The following is a 14,435-nucleotide window of genomic DNA, read 5'->3' on the forward strand; positions in this document are numbered from 1 at the left end:
CATGAATTGAGGCCCTTTGTCATTTGCAATTGAAAAAAAAATGGGTAGCTTGGTGTATAAATGATACCCACCGCACTGCATGCAGGTAGAATGAACCAATTACTAATCCCACTATGGCAGAGGATCCCCTTAAAACTTAGCCTTAGGAGTCCTGACTGGAAAGTAAAAGGCCTGTGACTTTTAGGAGTAGAAATTCAGCTAACACTGTATCTTCATAAAAAAATCTTTAGAACATTTCCTTATAAAAATCATAATTATACAAATAGTGAACAATGTTCCTTCAAACGTCAGTACTTTTTTTCTTCTTCAATAATGCTTAGTTTCAAGTCTCTACTTTAAGCTGTTTCTTTCAGTTATTCCAGGTACAATCATTTTACCCTGAAAATAGAGGGGACTCCCCCCACCTCTTCACCCACAGCTAACGTTAACTCAACACGATGGACACATCTTCCTCAAATAACTCAGAGTAGGCCTGAGACCAGGAACAGACATTCTCGTGTGTGAAAGCAGTATGAGAAAGTTACAAGCAACAGAAAAAAAAGGAAGGCTGGACAGAAAGAAGCAAGAATTCGGCTATAATTCTGCATTCACAGGCCATGATGGGAATCCTGTAATTCAAAATAAGGCATAACTAGTACATTATGTTTCATAATTAGTACATTATGTACATTAGTACATCTCCCTAATGATGGAGATGTACTATTATGTTTCTTTGCACTGTTACTCTTCTTAACAACCACCACTTTTCACTTGGGTTCAGGAACCAAGATGCTACGTCATGCACTGCATTTGTAGGGTTGGTGCAGGCAGGTTGTAGTCAAAAAACTAAAGATTCTCAGCAGCTGTATAAACTGTTTTTATTCTTTAAAAAAAAAATGTTAGAGCAGATGGATGACCTTTTAGGGCTGCTGTTCATTCCACTTGTTAACTCAAGATACCTCAGTAAGTAAATAACACCCCCCCTAACTCTAGGACTCTAATACAGCCACTCAAGTGGCAGTGGGTAGGGCTGCATCCACAGCAGTATTCCTGCTTCTTCAAGCCAGCATAGCCAGGTATTAAATATTAAATTATAATATTGGAAGCTCAAAATTATCATATTTTCTGAAAAACGATTGTACATTGAACAAGTATGAAAATAAGCATGCAAATAAGTTTTATTTACTTTGTATTGCTCCGTGTAACTCGCAAGTGAGTGAGTGAGAACTGGGTCATCAAAGTTGAAGCTTTTCTTTATTTTGAGGTAAGCAGTCATAAGAAAATGCTGATAGCACATCTGAAAATGGCACTGCATAGGGGAGGGTGCACCCTGTCCAGTGAACAGGACACCCAATGAGGCTTGTAATTAGCTTCCCATGGGAGGATCTCGGCTACACACCAACTTTATGGAAATGAACAACTCCTCCCTAGCTTGCTCCTGTGGCCTTTGGTTAAGGGCAAGTGCTATGCGGGGGCATCCGAACCCCAAGCCTCCAGGCCTTTGCCTGCATGTGGGATGCCCACCAATGGATTTGGGAATATCTGATGCTTGCTGGTTGTACGGTGTATGATGCTTGAACGATTTGAGTGTTGCTCAGTCAAGAGGATTCGGAACCGATTCTGCTTATTTGACCTGAAATACAAAACAGTTCCCCCCCAAAAAAGTATCCAAAAATCAGCTAAAGCTTCACTGAGAGTGAGGTGGGTTTTGCATATGCTGCATCAATTAGCTGCCTCCAAATTATCGTCAGCTTTGAACACTGATCAAACATCATACCTGGGTTGAAATGATTGGGCAGATATGATCATTATCATAACTCTGGCAACACGGCCTCGGCGTCCCATGGCAAAGACGTTTTATGCCAGCCCCAGCGGAGAGCGGCTGCGAGCAGGCGAAGGGTAGCAGGGCAGCTACCCAGCACGAACACTACAAGTCAGGCTATGTATGCTAGGAGCTCCTCCAGTGAGACTAGGCCCCGCCCCTCTCAGGCTGGTGGGAGGGGGGCGGAGAGCGGGGTCCGTCCCCCGCCCCCCGGTGTTGGTCGGAATGCGCATGCGCGGCGGCGGCGGGCTTTAGGCCTCAGAATGTCACTCAAGATAGCAACGCCCAATCAGCGGGCGGCGGGGGCGGGGTAAATGGTGGCTGCGCTGTTTGGGGGCGGGCTGGTTGGTCCTGTTGCGGGGAGTCATCTGACCGCTCTCTCCGCAGTCGGGCCACAGCCTGGACTGTGCGGACGATCAGTTTGGGGCTGTTGCTGGAAGAGGAGGAGCAGCAACTCAGGTTTGTGGTGGCTCGCGGGGAACAGCGGCGGCTGCCGGCAACGAGGTGAGCGCGGCCGGGCCCTAGCGACGCGCACTGCCCGGTGGGAGAGGCGCGCACCGCCTCGCCTTCAGTATTCGGGGGCTCGTGGGTGGACGCCGCCTGGCCAGTACCATTCGGGGTCCCGCAGGGGGGATGGTGTCACGTGATGCCCCCCCAGCTCTGAAGCTTTAGCCTGACCCAGGTCCCCGCCTGGGGGCGCCTGTGTGGGAGACACACATAAAGGCGCTGCCCGTAGGGGGGGGTGTTTCTAGGCTGCAGGAGCCACGAGGGGGTGGAGGTGCGCTTTGGGGTCAGGGTGTGAAGCGGCTTCACCTTGGCATGGGCATTGGAGCATCTGGGTGCAGCTGGGAATTTGCTAGGGGCAGGGGGAGGGAGTGGGGCTGCTTACCCACAGGCTTGCCCCTTGGCTTTGTTTTGGACCCAGGCATTGAAGGAGTCTTTGGGAAACAATCCTAGAAAATGAGTGCTGGAAGGGACCCCAGGAGGTCCCCTAGTGCAGCAGCTCTTATCTTGTGGTCACCACCCAAAAGTGGGTGGCAAGAATATGTGAAAGGATCATGAATAAACTTTAAAAATAGATTCTCCTGTAATGGAGAAAAACATGGGAAACTGTGGCTTTTCCCTTGCAGGCTGGCTGCTTGGAGCCCCTGATGCCCCACACATCCCTCCACATGCTGGGGGGTTGGGGCTTGGGTTGAGGGGCAAGAGGTCAGGAGTGAGCGGTACCAGCAGGATCCGGGGCTGTTTTCTACTTAAAGTTGGGACTGACCATTGATGACTACAAATGGGTCCTGATATAAAATAGGTTGAGAACTGCTGACCTAGTGCAACCCCCTGCTCACAGCAGGACCTTCCCCAACTAGATCACCCCAGCCCAGGCTTTGTTGAGCTAGGCCTTCAAAACCTCTAAGGATGGAGAGTGTACCACCTCTCTGTTCCAGTGCTTTACTACTCTCCTCCAGAGGAAGTTTTTCCTAAGATCTAGTTTCAACTTCCCCTGCTGCAACTTGATTCTGAAATCCAGTTGAGGGTTGGGGATGCAGAAGGCGTTGGGGTGTGTGGAGTCCTGGGAGAAGCGGGTTGGTCCATTTTTTTTTTTTTTTTTTTTTTTTAAACTAGTGGAAGAAAGTTCTCCACACAATGCATCGTTCAAGTGTAAACTCCTCGCCTCCTTCATTTGAGCTTCATTTGAGCTTGGGGCTCCTCACCATCAGGAGCTGACGCTGTAGCCAGATTCAAAATGGGATTGCAGCATGGGATGTTGTGGTTAGATAGGAGGAAAAACTTTCTCCCCAGGAGGGTAGGAAAACACTGGAATAGGTTATGAGAGAGGTGGTAGACTCTCCCTCCTTGGAGGCTTTTAAGACCTGGCTAGACAAAGACTGGATTGAGATAAAAGATTTAGGGACGGTCCTGCACTGAACAGGGGTTTGAACTCCCGAGGTCCCTTCCAGCCCTCATTTTTCTACAATTCTGTAAAATTCTTGGTTGAAAGGGGCCTCAGTGGCGATTGAGTATGGAAGTGAGGAGCACAGCCTCTGAACCAAAACTTTTTCTAGACCCTGAATGCTGGAGGCTGCAAGTGAGAGAGGAACAGTTGGAGGAAAAGCCCTGGTCATAATCTGTTCTCTCTCCCTTCCAGCCTCTGCTCTCTGCCCATGTGACATGGCCTTTTGATATGCCATAATGTGACACGGGCCAAAGCCCACCAACTAGAGCTATATTGCAGTAGGGATTTGACCCCCACCCCCTTTGGTGATGGGGGCCACTATGGGCATATCGTTGATTATTTGGGATAACTGAAAGCCAAAACAGGGATGGGAATGAGGGTCATAAGTTCAAAATGAGTGAACTGAGGGGGGACACCAAGGAGACCACCCTGGATGTATGACACAGGCCTACTTGTTGCCTTAAAGGAATTGTGGGCCAGTGCCCACTACGAGAAACTAAAAGCCTCCCTTATAAAGGGAGGCCACTTTGAAAGCAGCAACTCATTCCGTGGGAACAACTGAAAACATAACAAGGACAGGAGCAGGTTCAAACTGAGTGCACAAGGGAGGGCACTGAGGAGAGCACGCCAGATGTGAGAGACAGGCCTTTTGACATGCCACTGGGGAATCATGGACCTTGGGCCACCAAATGAAACTATAAGCCCCCCTGCCACTAGGAGCATGTCGCTGATTTCTTGGGACAAATGATAACAAAACAGGGATGGGGCTGGAGGTCAAAGGTTCAAGACTAGTGCACTGAGGGGGGACACGGGGCAGAGCACACTGGATGTGCGACAGGCCTATTTTTTGCCTAAAGAATGCAGGCCAGTGACCACCAGGAAACATTATAAGCCTCCCTTAAAAAGGAGGGCCACTAGGTAGACAGGAGTGAGGTCCAAAGTTTCAAATGAGTGCAACAAGGTGGGATACGGAGCAGAGCACGCTGAATGTGTGACACAGGCCTATCTGCCACTTCAGGGGTTTGTGGGAGGAATGCCTACCACGTGAAACTAAGGCCCCCTCAGAGAGGGAGGCAACAGGGAAAGTGGCAGCTGATTGCTTGGGATAAATTATAACAAAACAGGGATGGGAGTGGAGGTCAAAGGTTTAAAATGAATGTGCCAGGGGGGTATAGTGGGATTTATTTGTGACGGGATCCTTAGCAGGATGGACTTATGGTCTGATCCAGTGAATGTCAATTCTTAAGTTCTTAAGTGCAGTGGTGTGCAGGAACTGCAGTTATGATAGATGGTACTTGTCCAAGAGTGAAGTAATACTATACTATTTATTCTTTAACTTTAAAATCATATTTCAGATTTTTGTCCCCCCACCAAAAATTGACCTTGGTTAGTGGATTTAAGCCAGCTAAAGGTATCTCAGATCACTTTTTATGTCTCTGTGGGCTTGCCTTGTTTAGTGGTAATGCTATCTTGGAACATACTTTAATTTCTAGACCTTGCATCCTTTGGCAAGTGTGAGTAACTCTGTGAAGAGCTTGTTCAGACTTTTTAGTGTGTGAATGTTTGTAAGGTTCAGGTTTTAGTCAGTAAATCTGTTTGCTCATCTTCAAAAACCAACGTTGTGGTTGATATTTAGAAACAATGTTGATTTCTTATTATTTCAAGGTATCTTAACTTTTGTTCAGCCTAATCCCTTATGAATTTATTAGTACACCCTAGCCGAGCTTTTCTAACATGCTGGGAGGTACAAAGGGCCCAAAAGAGTTTGTGCAGGCAGACTTCTTAGTTGTTGTAGAAAAACTAACAATTCTAAACAGCATTTCTTAAATAAGGGCAGGTTGATGTCTTCTTAGGGCTTGTGTTCATTGCAGTGTTAACTCAAGATATGTTAGCATCTCCCCTTCCAACTCTATAGGACAGCAGGCAATTTGATGTAAAAGACCTAGCCTGAGAAGTGCTTCAGGCTAATACAACTCAGGTGGCAGTGGGTTTTATCTATGCCAGTGTTTCTGCTCCTTGGGTGTCTCCTTACAATTATGCCTTATGCCTCTTATCTGAAGAAAGTGAAGATAAGTTCTCCCCATAGTTTACTGGGAAAAAAATAGGATGACTTGGCTTATGCTGCATGTTTTACAGCAAAAATATCTCATAATTAAGTACATAGCAAGCTGTGTTTCTGCATTGTGGCTTTTCTCACTTATGTAACGTGAAGGTCTCATCTTCTGCAAGGAAAATGCTCGATTTTATTTGGTTTGCTAAGGTGAAGTAATGTTCTAGGAAAAAGTAGGCAGCTCATAAGTTAGGAGGCTGAGTTATACTCCTGGCTGCTGCTTAGAAAGTTTTATCTGCTAATTTATATTGAGACTCTGAACTGCTCTGTTTCATTTCACTAGGGCTTCTGTTGTCTTGGCTTCCATGAATTAAGAGCATACCTTTTTCCCTAGTGAAGAGACACCCAAACTTCAGAAGAGTAACAGAAGTAAAAACTTAATTTGTCACCACAGTCACTATCAGCCTGTATCTTACTGAGTGTTAACAAGTTTTTTTTTTTTTACTCTTATTAAATGAACATGATTGAAAGCTATATTTTTTTGCCCTTCAAGATGGGTTAGAGTTTTTTTGGATTTAGGTATTGATTCTTCATGATAGCTTATTGGCTCATATCTTTATGAGTATATATAATTTCTTTCTTCAGGTAATGTACTTTACATCCCCACTTATCTGAACTCAGTTGCCTGTTGTCTCTTGGCCACATAGGCACAAGATATATATATATGTCTTCTGTTTCAGTGCTATTTTATATTATATGAAATCTCTCTCTCTCGGATGAAATCTGTATAATATAAAATAGCACTGAAAAGAGAGACTCATATATATTTCTTGTCCATGTGGCCAAGAGACAGCAGGCAACTGAGTTCAGATAAAATATAGATAAACTAGCACTGAAAAGAAAGACAGACAGAAGCAAAACACCTGGCAACACTCTAAAAACATAAAGGTAAAATTAGAAAGTTTGATTGACACCTTGTATTCATATACAGGCATGCACAGGTATTTGTTATTTCACCCTTCTTTTAGTGACTAGGTTGGGAGATCATATAATCTTCCTGTTTTCATGAAGAGCGTGCATATAAGTGAGGGTCAACTGTGTGTTTATCTGTGATAGATGGAGCCAGCCAGATAAATACCTATGCACTTCTCAACTGTTAAGGATTTTTCCTTGAAGCATACATAAAGTATCTATTATATTGCAAGCCAATAAATGAAAGGCCTCCCTTTTCCCCTTATGTGCTGTAAATTTTGGTCAAATAAAGTTGTCTTTGTAAGTAGCTCTTACACCCTCAACTTTTACTTCTAAAATTATACTTGTTTTCTGGGATGTTGCAGACATTGAGGAATATCAAGAACAGTGTTCTTATGGTTTTTATTTATCTAACTTGCATTACAATACATTTGAAATAGGCTTTTCTAATGTAGCTGCCTCTGTTAAATCCTTTAGGAATGATTCTTGCCTCAATATGGACAAGTGCAAGGTATTGCACCTGGGGAGGAAAAACCAGCAGCATACCTACAGGCTGGGGAACTCCCTTAAACTCCCTTCTTGTCAGCACAGAGGCAGAAAAGGATCTTGGAGTCACTATTGATTCCAAAATGAACATGGGCCACCAATGTGGGGATGCAGTCAGGAAAGCTAACCAACCACACCTTGTCATGCATCCACAGATGCATCACAAGCAGGTCCAAGGAGGTGATCCTCCCCCTCTGTGCGACATTGGTCGGGCTGCACTTGGAGTACTGCGTCCAGTTCTGGGCACCGCGCTTCGAGAGGGTCCAGAGGAGGGCCACTCGCATGATCGGGGGCAGCATGGTAGACCCTATGAGGAGAGATTACAGGACCTGAACCTGTTCAGCCTACACAAGAAGGCTGAGGGGATCTGGTGGCCACCTACAAACTTGCCAAGGGGGACAAGCAGGTAGTGGGAGAGTCCCTGTTCCCCCGAGCACTATTGGGAATTACAAGGAATAACGGCCATAAGCTGACTGAGAGTAGGTTCAGGCTAATTATCAGGAGGCACTACGTCACAGTCAGGGCAGCTAGGAGCTGGAACCAACTTCCTAGGAAAGTGGTGCTCGCCCCTACCCTGGGGGTCTTCAAAAGGAGGCTAGACAGTCACCCAGCTGGGGTTGTTTGACCCCAGCACTCTTTCCTGCCAATGGCAGGGGGTTGGACTTCATCTGCTCAGGTCCCTTCTGACCCTACCAACTATGAAATGAAGTGGAACCTCAATGTATCGTGCTCAAACATATTATTAATTTCTTGTTTATAATAAATATCATACAGAAAGTGCCCAAATATTAGACCAGAGTAATTGATGTTGTGTTTGTTAATGTTGCGCTGTCTTTTCTACACTGGAGCAGTATTAAAGATTCTTATAGTAAGAAATTCAGCCTAAAATACACACACACTTTTTTAAGAGGGATGAAATTTGCATAACTTAAGTATTGGGACATAAATATTACGGAATTTGTCTTAAAACAGACAAGAGTTGACAGCAAGCTCAAACAATTCTTAAATATGTTTTCTAGCTTTACCTCTGTTTAAAATAATCTCTTATTTTTAATCTTCAAATATTCATAAGCATTAATATGGTATTCTGAGGTGTCCCTCATCTAGGACAGATGCTCTGTTGATGTAAAATAATTATGGCTATAAGAAGTTAGGGGGTAAGAAGATCCAGCCTCATGTTAAATGCATAAACTAGGCCACATGGCCTTAAGTTATGTTACATCAGCTACTTGTTATCCTTAATTGACATTTTTATGGTCTAACAATTCTCTTTAGAACAGCAGCACCAGACTGTTTGGTTTTTTTTGTAACTTTTTCTTCAAACAAATTGTGCTTGGAGTAAGTGCCTGCTTTTCACAAGGCTTTCTTCTGGGTATTGCCAAGGTTGAGAGATGAAAGGTAGAGAATGGGGACTCCCAAATCCCCTACTGCATCTTAAAAAATCTGAAAAATGAAACAGCCAAAATCCTATGTAGGCTTACTGGCCCTGACCCAAACAAAATGCTATGTATCCCATGAATTAACCATCCTCAAAGATATGGAAGAGTTTGACTAAATAACAGGAATATTTTTGTAACTTTGATCTACATTACTTTCCTATAGTTTGTGTTAAAGTGTAAATGCCATTTCTTGATGTTGCTAACTCTTAAGGCTTCATATAACCTAATTTAAAATCCTAGCTTCTGGAGTTGTGTGATTACACAGGGTGCTAATTTTATCTTTAAACCCTCATGGCTTGAGAAAAGCTGGAAAAGCTAAACACTTAGGCCCCATCTACACATTTATACTTGAGGTGTGATGATCCAGTTAATCATGCCTTAAGTGGTCACCCAGCCTCACATTCAGTCAATTAATGGCATGATTAAAAAAAGGAATAAGTTATGAAGGTATTCCACAAAATATGTGTAACAAATTTGTAGCTGCTTCCTATTGTGTAGTTAATTGAATGTGTAGCCAGGGGCCCCTGTGGCCTGAAGCCCCTCAGCTGATCAGATCTCTCAGCTGAGGAGTCCATGTGCATACCTGAGCCTGAGGCTCCCAGCTGGATGGGGCCTCCCTGCCCCTCATGGCTGGGAGACTGCAGTTTCTCAGTCTCAGCGGTGTTCCACACACCCCTGCAGCTAGGAGGTTGCATCTGCTGCAGTCTCCCAGATGCTGGGATGTATTGGGCATCCCCTCGCTCGGAGTCCTGTCAGCTAAGGGGGCTCCCAGGCATGGGGGCTTGCTTCCTGCTGGTGCAGGGGGATCCTGGGATCAGGCCCCCACTGCACCAGCAGTAAGGCATGATGGGATCTGATTAGTGTTCCCACAGTCACACCTCCTGCCTCGCATGTGTGGCATGGCAGGAGGTACAGTTATGTGGGTTGTGCATTAGATCCTATTATGCCTTTACAAGCCTTTGTAGAGGAGTCATTAAGGTTTAAAAACCTCAGTTTATTTTTAAAAGCTTGTAACTTTTCTTTTTCAACCAATTTTGTTGGGGTTTTTTTGGTTTTTGGTGGTTAATACTAAATCCTACTAACTCTTCATTTGACAAAGCTCCAAATCCCATAATTAGACTCTTGCCATAGGGATGAGATGCAATAAACAGTTAACAAAGTATAAACATTATTAGAAAAGTGCTAGGTGCTGATACTGATGACTTGAAGAATATGATTTATATTTTAAATGGTGTGTGCTGTTGTTTCTTTTGTTCTATTTATGTGGAGGGAAAGCAAAATAATGTCAGTGTTGGGGGAAAAAAAATATTATGAACAGAAGGCTTACAAACTTTCTTAAAGCAATCATTCTGGGTCCTTTGAAACATGTTTTTGTTTTAAAGATGAACAAAAAACAGTAAAATGCTTATTCATGCCGTGTCAGCATAACATAATGAATCAGCAGCTATTAACTGCTGCAAGCATTCATCCGTAGTATAACTTTGTATCCATAAAAGGAGAGGGAGTTGGGGGAAGGGGCACCTAGAATTTACAAGTCACTGATAACTTTTTTCTTAACTGCTGAGTAGCCATAATGTTTTAACATTGATTTTTACAGTGCTTTTCATCTGTATGTTTCAAACCTTTTTTTAAAAGTATTATTAGTCACACTTTATAGATGAAGAAATCGAGGGAGGTGATCTGACTTGCTTAAGATTGCACAACAAATCAGTATCACTGCCAGGAATAGCACCCAGATCTCTTGATTCATAGTCTCTTAACTTATTTATGGCTATCCTGTTTCCTTGCACTGTTAAGAATTTTAAAATCTGACAAGATATAAAAGATTGTTCTGTTCTCAGCAATTCCTGGATACGTCTTCAGTGTTTATTAGTAAGGTTATAGTCAATTAATGGTTACAAGTCATGTGCTCCAATCTAGCCAACTAGTAAACTTCCACTTTATTGCTTTGTGGAAGTTGGCGAACAACTGAAATTAGGCCTGAACATCTTAAAGTTACTGCAGAGCTTAGCTTTCAATCATAGTTGAATTATGGACTCGGTAGAAGGGACTTTGCACCCATGTTTGCTTTTTCCTCCTTAGGAACATTTTGTATACACAGGTATTCATGAGGTGAGGATTATGGTGAATATGTCAAAAGACTGATGTCTGGATTGATATGGACAGTTGGTACTATGTTCCTCAGGCAATGAAGAACAGGAAAGTTGAGGAGGGGAGGGGGAGCAGTGTTTTGCAGGAAATGCTTGGTAGTTTGTGGACTGTGCTGGTTAGTGGCAAAACTTCATAATTGATGTAGTCTCTGCAGTAGACTTTTTTTTACCGCTTAGCCAAACAAGAAGCTTTGCTGTGAACAGGATCCCTGTTTTTACAGGCACAACAAAGAAAAGATCATGAGACCCAATCCCATATCAGTGAAAACATGCCATCTGCTGGAGTTGGTATTACCAAATTTATGTTGTACTGCTAGGTCCAGATGCTAGATCTGTGTATACTTCTAAGCTCTTGTGAATCTGGGTAGATACACTCTTTCAGCTTGTTAAGATTACTTCTATGATATAGATGCTCTACTTTGTACCCTTTCCAGGAAGTAGGACCCTACAGTATAGCCTCAAGTCTCCTTTCATGTACTGTTTCTAGCATTCCATGTTATCAGGTGATTTGCCATTTAACCTCTTGGGGACAAGGTAATGGTTGACGCCAAAATCTTTGAAACTGTGCTAAGTAACTCTTTAAACATGCACATTAGTCCTGGAGAAAGCATTGGCTTGGCTATCTGTGCTGGAACCTGTGGCAGAACCCTCCTCTGTGTCCTCTCTCCTCGGAGAGCTGTGTGGGTTTTGGGGAATCCTCAAGTGTACAGGTCCCTTGGATCTTTCTCCTTTGACTGATTATTTATTTATTAATCTGTCTCTTCTAGTAATGAATTCTCTCCAGCAAGCTCTCTCTGCCTTCAGTTGGTTTGATGGTCAAAAAACCCTCTCCAGCTCTTAGTCTCTGTGTCCCCATTGCTTTCAGGCTCCTAGACTCTATATCTTAAAATTCAGTGCTGACACTTTGTTCCTTCTTCTGATGGTCCAGCCCTCTAATTCTCCCCCTTTTTAGCTGCACACTGGAGAAAACTGTTTTTGCCTAATGTATGTTCTACTACTGCTCTGTCAGAGCCGTGTTATTCAGCGGTTGATGTTCCTTAACAACTGCCTTAGTCAGGGTTAGACACCCATTTGCTAATCCATTCTCCTTGGCACAGAAGGTATAATGCAAAAATGCAGTAAAATACAGCTGAGAGAGCATAAACAACATACTAGCAAACAGAATTCATAAGCTGTATAAAAGTAAACTTCCCAATCCTTATAGTAACCTGTTCCTAAATTTTCTGACAAGATTCCAGTGTTTTGAAACACTGGTGCAGTGTTTTTCAAGTTCTGTGCTGCTTTGCTGGACTGGGTGGGGGGGATGGTTTTTAATATTCATCTCACCAAATTGAATTATAGTCAGTAAAGAGTTTCTGTTTCTCTTGATAGTCTAATTTAAACCTCTCCACAGCCTTTCTGCTAATCAGAGCTTTTTATATGGGAGCATATCATCTGTTCTTTGAAGAAGCTCAAAAAATGCAAGCAGCTGGGCAAGGTTGGAGATGAGGACAGTAGTTGTATGTATCAGAAATGGTAATGTAATAGTAAGCAATATTGATATTTAAGTTGTTGCTTTTCAGGTTTCACACTTACATACGTGGCATTTGCATTTCTTGCCTGTTTCAGGTTGTCTGCAGAGTCATCATTGCATTAATTTTGATTCCCTATTTGTGTTTTCAGAGAGAGGCATCTTTGCAGTCATTACAGGCTAGAACCTGGATGAGGTGGGGTTCTGGAACACAACACTTTATTAAGTGGTGGCATTCATGACAAACTATGCAGCTGTGGAATATTTGAGAGCCAGGTAAAATATAACAAGTCTAATTATATCAGTATAGCAGGCCACTGTTTTCTGTTCTAGGCCAGTATATTTCTACTTATCATCTAACTCATAAGAAAATTGAGTCATGAAATTGATGGTGATTGATTAAAATTAGGTTGTTTCAGTTTCCTTGGAACTGTGGCAGGGAGACTTAGGTAGATGGGTTTTGCTGCTTTGAAAAAAGCAAAAACACTCTTTAAAATATGATGTGCAGACCTTCCTGCTTGTCTGGGTCTTGCTTTAGGGCAAAACACTTCATTTAGTATTTACCCTGTCCTATCAGATATGTGAAAATAAGTTAGTTTCTGTGCATGCTCTTGTCAGGTTTCGGCTTTTGGCTTCACTGCCACTGGTATTTGCATCTTCCACCACAGGGTGCTAACACACTGCTGCTGAAAGCTTGTTTTCATAGAACATTAGGGTTGGAAGAGACCTCAGGAGATCATCTAGTCCAACCCCCTGCTCAGAGCAGGACTGTCCCCAACTAGATCATTCTGGGCAAGGCTTTGTTTAGCCAGGCCTTAAAAACCTCCAAGGATGGAGAGACTCCATCACCTCTCTGGGTAACCTGTTCCAGTGCTTCACCACCTTCCTAGTGAGACAGTTTCTCCTAATACCCAACTTAAACTTCCCTTGCTACAATTTGAGGTTGTTGTTCCTTGTTCTCTCATCTGCCACCACTTAGAACTGTCTAGCTCCATCCTCTTTGGAACCACCCTTCAGTTAGGTGAAGGCTGCTATTAAATCCCCTCTTAGTCTTCCCTTCTGCAGAGTAAATAAGCCCAGTTCCCTCAACCTCTCTGCAGAAGTCATGTGCCCCAGCCCCCTACCTATTTTTGTTGCCCTCCACAGGACTCTCTACAACTTGTCCACAGCTTTTCTGTAGTGGAGAGCCCAAAACTGGACACAGTGCTTCAGGTAAATATTTGAGATACCTCATACTAGTGAGCTTAAGATTTTTATGCAGGGAAGATCCTTTCGGCAAAGTTGTGATGTTTCTGAGTGTGCTACTTCAAAATGTTCTTTGATTTACCTTGTGCCCTTTTTAAGGATGAAGTGATACAATTCACGTGTAAATTCCTTATGAAAGTGATGAAGGACTTTCATGCTTTCTTATTAAGTCAAGAATGAACAGTCCTTATGACTTTATCTAGAATAGACAAAAGCCTTCAGGAAATCAGTCGTATTTGTTTTTAAATGCCAGTTAAAAAGATTTACCTGTGACTGAAGATCCACGCATCTTGGTGATTGTGAATTTTTTCAGTTGTAATGTGGTTGGTCAGCAGCTCTCATTTTGGAAAGGCTAAGTCTTGCATAGAATGGAGATTTGGAAAGCAGGTGTACAACCACTTTCAAATGCATTTGCAAAAACCTAATCATCTGTCCCACCTTAAGATGTAAATCTGTTCAAGGTGTCTGTGTTGCTGAAGCTCTTTGTAGCTTGGTTTTCCTAAATGCCCTCTAATTCAGTGATGGGCAAAATATGGGCTGTGAGCTGCATCTGGTCTAATAACTGACTGGATCGGACCTATGGGGCATGCCTCCAAGTCATTGGATATGGCCCATGGCTGCCCCCACAATGCTTTGTATGGGACCAGGCCCCAACCAGGACAGCCAGCACTGCACTCCTGCCCATGCTAACCGGCCCTGGCTAGTGTGCACAGCTTCCAGCAGAGTTGCTCCCAGTGTGGCTGTAGCTGCCCAGGTGCTGGTTGGCTCCCC

The 14,435-nt window shown here is 43.5% G+C and overlaps 1 protein-coding gene and 1 long non-coding RNA gene across 6 annotated transcripts in view; one reads left to right on the forward strand and one right to left on the reverse strand.

Moving 5' to 3' along the window:
* Window positions 1–1,214: 1,214 nt before the first annotated feature.
* On the reverse strand, window positions 1,215–2,079 carry LOC109280330 (uncharacterized). The gene is made up of 2 exons (XR_002086612.2): window positions 1,757–2,079; window positions 1,215–1,612 (listed from the first exon to the last, which is right to left on the reverse strand). It is a non-coding gene; the product is annotated as an uncharacterized LOC109280330 (long non-coding RNA).
* A 45-nt stretch (window positions 2,080–2,124) lies between these two features.
* Window positions 2,125–14,435, forward strand: part of BACH1 (BTB domain and CNC homolog 1) — a 67,868-nt gene continuing 55,557 nt past the window's right edge. Inside the window, exons 1-2 of one of the 5 annotated variants that reach the window (XM_019476387.2) lie at window positions 2,127–2,305; window positions 12,572–12,695. The gene's annotated coding sequence lies outside the window, so the exon portion shown is untranslated. Of the gene's footprint in view, window positions 2,306–12,571; window positions 12,696–14,435 lie in introns of all 5 variants that reach the window. The other 4 variants (XM_019476388.2, XM_019476389.2, XM_006267166.4 and 1 more) reach the window with 4 other exon arrangements.

This window comes from Alligator mississippiensis, chromosome 1 (assembly GCF_030867095.1).
Source record: "Alligator mississippiensis isolate rAllMis1 chromosome 1, rAllMis1, whole genome shotgun sequence".
In the NCBI taxonomy this organism is placed as follows: Eukaryota; Metazoa; Chordata; order Crocodylia; family Alligatoridae; genus Alligator; species Alligator mississippiensis.